Consider the following 11628-nt stretch of genomic DNA (forward strand, 5'->3'; position numbering starts at 1 on the left):
GGTTCTCATTTACTCTCCACCTTCAGACATTTTATTATCTCACAGTGCACACCTGATGTAAATGACTCCATTTACCTCACAGGAGTTTCTGCTGCTTGCACCAGGTTGGAATCTGGCCCAGGCTATTCCTAATTCCTTCCTGCCTCCCCTTCCCCCATCCTTACAGACACAGAAAGCCAAACCGGGCTCATTTCACACTTAAATACCTTTCACTGGCTAACAGTTGTGGTCGAGAAGTACAAGGGACTCAATTTCTTACTACCTACAGACTCATGCTGTTGCCTCTGCTACATTAAGCAGCCTCTGGGGACCTAGGTTTTTTACTCACCAACGCAGAACACTTATCTCTAGAGCAATCCTTGGGGCTTCTATAGGACTTGACCAATTCAGTTTCCCTTCCCTTTATTTCCTCCAAATTCTCACAGCCTTTTCTAGATTTCTGTGTTAGCTTCATTTGTCTCCTCCATTCTGTCTGTTTCTCTTTGCTTTTCATGGTCTGCCAATTTTTCCATATTCGCTCTCAGTTTCTTTTTAGTTTCTTCTTGCTGTTTGACCTTTATTCTGTCATGCAAAGGAACCAGCTGTTTCCGTGGTTTTTCCTTGAAAACATCATAGGAAAAGCTGTTCTCATACATAAATATTTTCCCCCAGAAAGATATCCCACCCTCCAGCTGCTTGTGTTATATCAGGGGGAAGAGAATCTACTGGATCCAAAACACCAAGTGATGAAATTATGGCTGGATACAGTCTGTTCCCAGTGGATTCTGGGGAAAATGTACTCTAGCTAAAAAACACTCTCTTGGCTAGAGAGAGTTAGGCATACGTATTTAGAAATTAAGGGCCAGATTTTCAAGACAGCTGAGGACCTACCGCAGCAGCCAGATTTTCCTTGAGAGCTCAGCTCCCATTTACCCAGCATGCTGAGCTCTTGAAAATCTGGACACCCAGCGTCACAATGGGAGCTGCTGCTCAACTCTGAAAAACGTGGCCTCAACTGTGGATTCTGAGCACCTGAAAGTCAGACTAGGAGTAAACAGCCTGATTTTCAAAAGCTACCAAGCATCCTCACCGTTCTCCTTAGATTTGAATAACTTTTGCCAGATGAAAGGGGTGATGTTTCATTGCCATGTTTTTACTGCAATTAAACGAGAATTGCAAAATGTCTTCAGTCATGCAATCTATGTTTTTAAGACATGGAGGCCTTTAAAAAATCATGTATTTTTTATCAGGCAAAAGCTTCTCCAAGTTGGTTTCACCTATAAATAATTTAGTTACATTAAAAAGAATTCTTATCAGGCGCCTATTTAAAATCCTAAATGACCATCTCTTATCAGTATCAGATAAATGCGTCATTTCCTGCAGCTTCTTGGTCTATTAAGCTTTTTCCATTATGTCCCCACAGTCAAAAACTGCTTGTTTCTAGGCAAAAGTTTCAGTTAAAAACAAATCATCAATAATGAAGCAAGATGAGCTTTTATTGGCCATCTTGGTTCATATCAGTTCATCTCGTTCTGTATTCATCAGACTGGAAGTAGGGCAAGAATTACACATGCTGTTTAGGTTATGTTGTCAGTACCTCCAGATCTAGGGCTGTTTAATGTTGCAGCTCTCTTGGTTTCATTTTAATTCTCTTCAGCAAGTTACAATGACCAAATGTACTGGTCTGCAAAGTGATTCTAGGGTGTATGCCCTAAAACTCAATCAGCTGGAAGCTGTTCTCCAGCAGAATGTTGCTAGAAAATGGACTGAAGTGGTAAATGTATCTCTGGTTAATTTCAAACTTTACTCAAACAGTAAGTGAATAACAACAACAAAGCCCCTAAAATGCTAACCTGCATGCTGCTAAGAGCTGCACATCTTAGTGTATGCCAGACTTGCATTCACTTATTTTGATAGGTCTGTACGTAGATTTGCTTTTGAGCTCAGTTCTTTCACATACGGCCACTGTTCTGTGCCCAGGAAAAGTTCTCCACTGACATCTTTTTCTTGGCCTCTTTGCCTTGTGATGGCTGTGTCACAGGGAGGCTGCACCCTGTCAGTGAGGGAGGTCCAGAGCCCCCGTGCCAGAACAGATGTTCTGAGTTTGGCCAAATAATAGGGTCGAGCAGCACCTAGGCCTAAGAGATCAAGGACAAATCAGAGAGGAGACAGGCTGGTGAGACAGAGCTGGATGAGTGGGAGTCAGGGGCAGGTGAGAGCTACCAGAGGACTCTGGAAGGTGTTTCCTGGGGGAAGGGGGAAGGTAGGGAGAGCAGCAAGAGGAATTTACTGGCTGACTGCCCCAGGCTAGAGTCAGGGGGCCAGACAAGACTGAAGGCAAGGGAGCAGCAGAGCAGAGTACCAACTGATGTCTCCACAGTGGAGAGCTGGATCTAGGGGAACAGCGGGAGGAGCAGGGGAAGGGAGGGATGGTCCCTGGGTAAGGTTGATCTCCCAGTAGGGTGTGTTGGGCTTCTTGCTGGGAAGTGTGAGGTTGCAATCCAGCTGGGAGGCTGGGGTGGCTGTCCTGGCAGAGGGAGAGAAGAGGGTTAATAGGAGCCTCTGTGTGTGGAAGACACTGGAGTGTGGTGAGGATGAGGGGCATTCCTGCTGGGAAGAGCAGTCTTTTAAGAACTAAAACTAGATTCCTGGGGAGTGGGGGAGATATGGACTATGTTTTGGGATTATGTTTTGTAATAAACTGGGCCCAAGGATGGGTGTTATTTAATCAGGAGCCCGGTGTAGAGGTACATGTGTTGTGCTGTGGCCTGTCTTGGGAGGACACTTCAGGCAGGGTTACCTGATGACAGGTTGTCAAACCCAGAAAACGACGTGATTTAATACAGTTGGTAATATACAGTACTGTAATCTGAATAATAATTGAGATTATTTGGGAAATAATTATCAGGTGAAATTGCAGATTCCAGGCAGTTTGTCTGACTCATGTTACCAGGAAATTGTGTGGAAAGTCTGGCCCTCATTTCATCCATGACTGCTGCTGTCACAAGTTATGTCTAGCCCAGTAATAGTATATTAGTAGCTGAAAGCCCCTGCTGCCTCATAGATGTGGCAATTGGGCCCAGTAATCCACCATCTGTGCAGTCTCCATGATACTACCAATGAAATTGTTGCATGGAAGTTACCTGTAGGGTAAGGGAGGTGATTGGTTGAGTTACCTCTGATATCACAATGGTGTAGGACTCTTGGTGAAGCATAGATACAGCTGTGCAACAGGAAGGCATGTAATATGGTAGAGAACTTAAAAGTAAGATAACTGGCGGCAAATCCCAGTGATGATCAAACCTGGTGATATTCTGAACCAAAAGAGCTCACAGCCAAGCTTGCAGCTGCTTCCATCACCTCACACTGACTCCACAGACAGTCTAGGCTTCAGAGTAACATTCCTGGAATCTTATTATATAGCTACTGTACCAGTAGTTGCACCATTTTATAGGAGGTCTCTCAGTAAAATAAAGGTATATCAAGCAAGTAATTCTGCCACATTATAGTGACAAGCCTGGTTTACTGCATGCCAATGAGAGCAGTTACTAGTGAACAACTAATACCATCATTCAGTGACTCGTGTTGAATGGATTGTTTGGTAATTCAGGATTACCTGTATTACATCCGACTCCAATAAAAATATTACATGTGGGTGAATAATCCATTCATTGGTTTATGATCCTGCAGTTCATGTGATGTTCTGGAAATGCTAGTTTAGCTCTGATTTCTCATGTTGATGCAGTAGGAGACAGCTACAGGGCGTATGTCTGCACTGCATTGTAAGCCCAGGGTCTGAACTCAGGCTCAAGCCTACACCCCAACCCAAATTTCAGCGATACACAAGTCATGCTAGCCCAGGGCTTGGACCCCACAGGAATGGAAGGTCTGAGGCTGGATCAAGCCAGGACCCAGGATTCAAGCTCTAGCACTCTGCAGCGTCGATGCAGCCCCACTGGACCTGTGCTCTGGGAGTCCACCAAAAGTACCCACAATCCCACAGGCTGACTATTTTTGTCCTCTAGATGGTCAAGTTTGGTGGACAGTCAAGTTTTCTTACACTGCACTATGAACAAAGGATTAGAACTGCCACATTTTGGGAGGGTGCTAGGAAATCTGGAATAGGGTAGTTGGACTCAGGCCTGCATAATGCAGCATAGATGCTGGAGCTCCAGGTTGGAATCCAGCATTCAATTACTCCTAAACTGGAGTTACAAATGAGGGTAGATACTCAAGCTCTAGATTAACAAATACAGGATCTGCTAACTTGAGTTCTATTGACTCTGGGCTTTGACTGCAGTGTAGACATGCCCTCAGTGACTACACCAGCAAGAAGGCTGTCATGCCTTGTTTTTTTCCAAGAACCTGTACAGACCACTTTGCACATATGAAAAACTCCTGGTGCACTAGTGTCAGACTGGGGGGGAGGAGGGAGGTGTTTGTTTTTTAAAAGTACAGATGCTGCAACAGTGAGGAAGTTAAAGATGAAGGACGGCCATACAAGCAGAACTTGACTGTGGAAATCCTGGTTTCACAACAGGTCATCCGAGTATCGGGAAAAAACAAATATCTAGACCAGGGGTCAGAAACCTATCGCACTCGTGCCAAAGGCAGTACGTGGGATGATTTTGAGTGGCACTCACACTACCTGAGTCTCAGCCACCGGTCCCAGGGGCTCTGCTGCCGGCCTGGGGTCCTACTGCCAGACCCCTGCCACACGGGGTCCTGTCCGCTGGCCCTGGCCATCCCCCTGCTGGCCCTGAGTCCCAGCCACCAGTCCCGGGGGCTCTGCCGCCAGCCTGGGGTCCAACCGCCGGATCCCTGCCACCCAGGGTCCCATCTGCTGGCCCCACTCAGCCCGCTGCCGGCCCCAGGTCCAGGCCACTAGTCCTGGGGGCTCTGCTGCCATCCTTGGGCAGTGAGGGGTGCAGACAGAGGCAAGAGGGGGCCAAGCTCAGTACCCCCACCTTAAAAATTGTTCCAGCGTCACTGCATTGGGATATTTTTAAGTCCTGATTTGCTGCTTACATCACTATCACGTCATGTGGAACAGCACATTGCATTTGACGTTGTGTGTGCCATCTATCGCAATTTTTTTCTTCCAGTGTAAGTTGAGGGGTACATTTGATAAAATGTCAGCTCCTAAGAAAGCAAAGTTAGATGTCTGTTCATTTCAGCCTTCTTGGACAGACACATTTGGATTTATTCAAAGAAGGACCGTGCTGTTTGTGCTTTCTGTTGTGAAAGTGTTTGTTGCACATCAACTGTTCAACGACATTTTGAAACAAAGCACGAGAAACCTTTTTTGATGAAGCAGACAAGACTGAAATCAATCAAAAAGGCAGTAGCAGGATATGAGAAGAAAAGCAGTGTTTTTAAATGCATAAGTGTAAGTAAAAATCAAGCCACAGAAGGAAGTTACAAGATTGCACAGTACATTGCAAAAAAACGGAAAGCCGTTTATATGCAGAATATATAAAAAAATTTCTCTCAGCAGTTTGGAGGTTTTGTTCAATGATTTACCAAATAAAGATGCATATCTAGAATAAAATAACTGCCTGTCTCTACCAAAACAGTTGAGAGATGCATACATGAAATGAGAGAAAACAGTAATGAAAAGCAGATGTCTACATTAAAAGACACAGCAGTTTTTAGCATTGCAGTTGATGAGACCGTGGATATAAACAATGTTCCACGTTTGGCAGTTGTTGCAAGATATCGTGCTTCCAATGAAATCCAAGAGGAACTTTGTTGCCTAAAACCCCTGCATGACACAAAGGGGGAAGATATAGCGGAAACTTTGGTAAACCATTTTGAAGAACAAGGAGTTGACATCAGAAAAATATTGTGTGACAACAGATAATGCTCCTGCTATAGTCAGAAAACAGAAGGGATTTGTAAAAGTTACTTGAAGATCAAATTGGCGACCTGACAGTCAAATTTCACTGTATTATGCATCAAGAAAACCTATGTGCTAAAATTTCTAATTCAGAGCTTAATAATATCAGGAATACAGTGATGCGAATTGTGAATGTCCTTGTTGCTCGATCTGCTTTGACTCACTGTTTCAAGCACAGCTAGAAGAGATGGGCAGTATGTATAACAACATTCCACTTCACAGCAACATTTGGTGGCTAAGCTGTGGCAAGGTTTAGGTGCGCTTTGTAAACTGTTTTGATGCAATCAAGGCCTTTTTGTTGGAAAAAGGAGAAAACTAACCCAAACAGGATGATGACAAATGGCTGTGTAAGCTCATGTTTCTAACTAACATCACCGTTCACCTAAACGAACTCAACCTCCATCTCCAGGGTGCAGGGCAAATGGTTCTGGATCTTTATGAAACCTGGAAAGCATTTGTTGTTAAAATTAGTAGTTTTTTCTCAGGATATTCAAACTTTGACTTTCTGCTACCTCCAACACATAAAAGAGCTATCGACATGTTGCACTGTCAGTGTCAATGAGATTAGAATGTACATACAAGAACTGGACTAAGAATTTTCTAACAGATTTCAAGATTTCCAGCGATTTGGCCCAATGCTTTCTTTCCTAATTAAACCTGAAAAGTTCAACAAAAGCGACTTGGATTTGTTGTATGTCAGTGGATGAGTGTTGAAGATTTCAAAATGCAGCTCATTCAGTTAAAAAGCTCAGAATTGTGGGCATCAAAGTTTGGAGATCTGCGGAGTGCACTTGAAGCTACTGAGAGAGATCCTGGGGCCTCTGTTCTGACCTGCTGGATGTCCCTGCCAGTGAAATGTAACTGTTTGAAGAAAACTGTGTTTGCAATGCTTTCAGCATTTGGAACCACATACCTGTGTGAACAGGTATTTTCACACATGAAATCTATCCTTTTTCCCCTATCGGAACCTGGTTAACAACTGATCACTCAGAAGCCTGTGTGCAGCTTAAAGTATCCAAATATGTGCCAGACACTGGAAAACTCAGCAAGGAAAAGCAAGACAAGGATCACACTAAACTAATAAGATCTGCATTTTAATTTAATTTTAAATGAAGCTTCTTAAACATCCTTATTTACTTAACTAAACTATTGTTGTATGTAATATATTAGAGAGAGAGACCTTCTAAAAACGTTAAAATGTATCACTGGCACGCGAAACCTTAAATTAGAGTGAACAAATAAAGACTTGGCACACCACTTCTGAAAGGTTGCTGACCCCTGATCTAGACCTTATGTTAGAAAAATGTAAAAGTGAGACGGGAAATAGAGGAGAGGTCTCCCTGGCCTAGTGATCATGCTCTGTATTACCAATCAAAGGAACTAGGTTTCATTTCCATCCTAGTCTTTTGCTTCCTGTAGCTGAGAGTGGGATGCATCAATTAAGGGCCTTCATTGCTCTGCTAAGAATGGGCAAGAAGCTTGATGCACATGTTGGCATTAGCTGCTTCTGGACAGGGCCGGCTCCAGGCACCAGCATTCCAAGCGGGTCCTTGGGGCGGCAATCTGGAAGGGGCGGCAGTCCCTGTTGTTTTGCCCCCAAGCAGTGCGCGGAATTGCCGCCATGGATGGCAGGGGCAATCTGTGTGCCCTTAGGGCGGCACACGTTTCCGCAATGGTGGCAATTCGGCAGCAGCTTCTATGTTTAGCTGTCCGTGGTGGCTTTAGCTAAACAGAAGCTGCCGCCAAATTGCCGTCGCCGCGGAAATGTGCCTGCTGCCCTAAGGGAACAGGGAGTGCCCCCGCCATCCGCGGCGGCAATTCGGTGTGCTGCTTGGGGTGGCGAAAACTGTAGAGCCAGCCCTGCTTCTGGAGTGCATCCTACTTTAGGGACAGGGCCGGCTCTAACTTTTTTGCTGCCCCAAGCAAAAAAGAGCGCTGCCCTGCCGTAATCCCCCCGCCCCGAGCGCCGCCTGGCCGAAACAAAAAAACCAAACAAACAAAAAAAACCCTCCAGCACCACCCCACCGAACCAAAAAAAAAATCAAACACACAAAAAAACCCGAGCACCCCCACCCCAAGGTGCTGTCTCAAGCACATGCTTGGTCAGCTGGTGCCTGGAGCTGGCCCTGTTTAGGGAATGACTTCTAGCTGCCTCTGTGCACTCTGTCACCCCACCTCATCCTAGCCTGGAGATCAAACAGTTTATTCTTCACCTTGGCATTCCTCTTATAGAAAAGGGTCTGTAGAATTTAATTCATATATTCATTTCCTGTAGTACTTTCAAGTCCTCTAATATAATTATACTACAGTAATAAGGAATATTCCTGTTCATTCTATACGCTGCTTTAATAAACCTATACAAATAGCTGTGTTTGATAAGTCTGAAGACCATTTTCTATGTACTTTTACTTCTATTATAGAAGGCTTTTTGATAGACCTACAATCCTATTCATTCACACAACAGATATTTCATGACCTGTGACAGTACTGTCTTCCCTGTACTGCCCCAACAATATGCCTCAACCCTGACCGGCAGGGACCACCACTCGGGTGAAGAGAATAACCCAGTATTTCTATGCCCATTCAGTCCTTGTCAGATTTTAGGAGGCTGCAAGGGAAAATACAGCTGTATTCAAAGGCGTGACACAGAGATAAAGAGCTCCATGTTCCATAACCAAAGCCACAAACTCACTGTTCTTCCTACAAGGGATGATGATGAAAGAAAGCAATATGATCCATTACGGGTACTCTTACCCTACTTTGTTACAGTGTTTACCAATCAACGGGCAGAGAATTTGTTTAACACGTCATATAGTAACTCCTTGAATGTTCTTTCTACTCTATAGGAACCACAGTTATCACCATTAAACCAATATCCATGAACACTTACCACAGAGAGATATCTGAGCCACCACATATCCTTAATAGTTAGAGCAGGAAATAACTAGTATCTGAGATACTACCACATGGTAATTTTATGCAAATGATTTTATAATAGAGCAATTGTAGTTTAGATCACTTTTTGGGCCGTACATATTAGCTGGACTTTCTCCACTGCTGGTTTTCTCCTATTAAACAGCTTCAAGTCATCTACCCTCCCTCTACCTTGCAAATGCAATACTTTTCATTGCACTGGCGTAGGAGGAAAAGCCAGGTAGGGTTCTGGGCACTGAAGTGTTGTCAGGGAGTCCAGCAAAAATGTGTGTGTGGATTTGTATATGACTAGACACTCAATTATGATCAATTCAGTAACTTTCTTCATTTTGGACCCCATCCCAAGAGATGCTGAACAAATACGACTCTCATTGACGTCAAGCACTTCTCTAGTTTCAGGCCCCGACTGTGCTCATTACATCTCCAGGGATTTAAATATATATTTTAATGTTTCCCATACAAACTAAAATTTCCACAATCTCATCTCTGGAATAACAAACAGCTTTCTGAGCCGGGATACCATTTGTTATTACTTTCAGCCATGAAGCTATTATCTGATCATCTTTATTCCATGGGAAAATCATGCATCATTAGGAAACTACCAATACAATGTCAATATATTAAGGGCCAAATTGTGCCCTTGGAGGCACTGAGCATACAAATTTGAGGGCATAATTTGGCTTTCGGTTTTATCTACCACTAGGAGACTACAATATATTCTCCCCATGCAATGTAACATTTCACAAAGAAAAAAATCATAAGTAAAGGATAAAAGTCTCTGTTTCTGGTAATGTAATGCATCACTGGCTGTATAACAAACACCAAATTATCTAGAACAAAACCGAACTCCAAAATGGGAATTGTACATGTCTGATGATAAACCAAAGCTAAATAACTACTTTGGATAGTCACTGATTTGTGGACAGTTACTGAGGTCTATTCTGTTCTCACTCAGACAGGTTCCTATTGCCCATGCTGGGAGCTTGCTTCAGTAAATCAGAAGTTAGTGAGGAGCCAGGATTTGGCCCCTTAGCGAACAGAATAATTACCTTAAATATTGCATCAATTGGTGGGGTTGTTTTTGGCTTGTTCCCTCTCATCTTCTAGATGAGAGGGAACAAGCCTCCCTAATCTCACCTTCTCATCTTTTCCTTCATAAGTCTACAGTTGCTACTTGGACCAAAAGTTTCTTTCATTACAATTTTTGCTTATTAGCTACCTAAATCATCATCCCTTATAAACCTTTTAATTCCTTTGATTTCTTCATCATCATAACCTTCCTTTGAAGGTATTTATAAGAATATTTGTTTGGCAAATTATCTTCAATCTTTAAAATTTAAAGGATTCTTATCTGGAGATTATACAAACTATTATTTTACTAGCAGCAAAGAATCCTGTGGCACCTTATAGACTAACAGACGTTTTGGAGCATGAGCTTTCATGGGTGAATACCCACTTCTTCAGATGCATGTATTATTTTACTATTTATTACAGCCGGGCAAATTTATTTTGGCTAATAGTTCATTTGCTCAAAAACGCAGTTTTAGTCAATATTTGCAAATTTGTCAAAAAATTTCAACCAAACTGAAAAATCAAAGTGTTTTGATAATATCCAGGCATATTGCCAAAACATTCCAGGTTTTCCAATTGGAGTCACAAAACGGGTGGAGATGTAGCTGTTGGTTGTCATCATAACTTTTAGCCCATTGCTAATGCCTATGAATTGCCACTATGAAGAGTCATTGGGCCAGGCAAAGTGTGAGAATGACTCTATAGTCTGGTGGTTAAGGAACTCACCTAGGATTTGAGAAAACCCAAGAGCAAATCCAATGACGAATTAGTTATACCCAGTGGGACAGCTTCAAACAGGAGAGACTGAGAAAGACCCATGCCAGACTGTCCCATCTCAGTGGCGAGGGCACTCTGCTACAATGTGGGAGACAAGCTGGTTCACATCAGGCAGAGGGGGGGGGAATTAAACTTTAGTCTCCCACTTCCCAGGTGAATGCTCTAATCACTGGGGAAAAAGTTGTAAGGAGACCACTTCCCCCCCCCCAAGTTGTGTTAATTTAATTCACTTTTGCTTTTATTAAAATGCTCCAAAGCTAAATAAAATATTTGCGTCAGATCAAATAAAACATTTTGTTCAACCTGAAAAAAAATCCCCTAGCTGCCCAGCTCTGCTATTCGCTGCATGGATTTACTTATATATCAGAGAGGATTACTGGGGCCCCCAGATCTGTCTCACAACCCTTTGTTCAGTAGAGGAAGTAGCATGCCCAAGAGCCATTTGTACATGCACTTGCAGTACTTAATGTAGGACACTAGGTGACATGCAATCACCCAATACATGGGCACAAAGTAACATTTTTGCAGGTACAAAAGTGTATTTTTTATGGGTGCAACAGGTGTTTTGCTGGTCCAAAGGCTGCACCAAACCCTGAAAGCCTGAACCACAAACGTATTATTTAAAAGCCCATTTCACTATGTTGTCCAGTGACGCATTAGGTCACATTGCCATAGGTACTTCAGTTTAACAGAGATGAACAAGATTAAAGGGGGGGAGGAAGCCCAGTGGCCCTGCTCCATCTAGCTTTAACAAGTAATGAAATGAGACTATATTTCTTGGGAAAAAATGATGCCGTGACTTCTATTATAAAAGGGAAGTCTTGTTTCAATTTGGGGAGAATTTCTAGTTTCTGGGAAGGAGAGGATGGATGATTGTGTAGTTGGATGCCTAGTTTCTATTCCTAGCTCTACCACAGACTTTCTGTGTGACTGTGAGCAAGTTACTTGGAGCCAGATTTTGAAGGTAC

Source organism: Gopherus evgoodei, chromosome 7 (genome assembly GCF_007399415.2).
Source record: "Gopherus evgoodei ecotype Sinaloan lineage chromosome 7, rGopEvg1_v1.p, whole genome shotgun sequence".
Taxonomy (NCBI): Eukaryota; Metazoa; Chordata; order Testudines; family Testudinidae; genus Gopherus; species Gopherus evgoodei.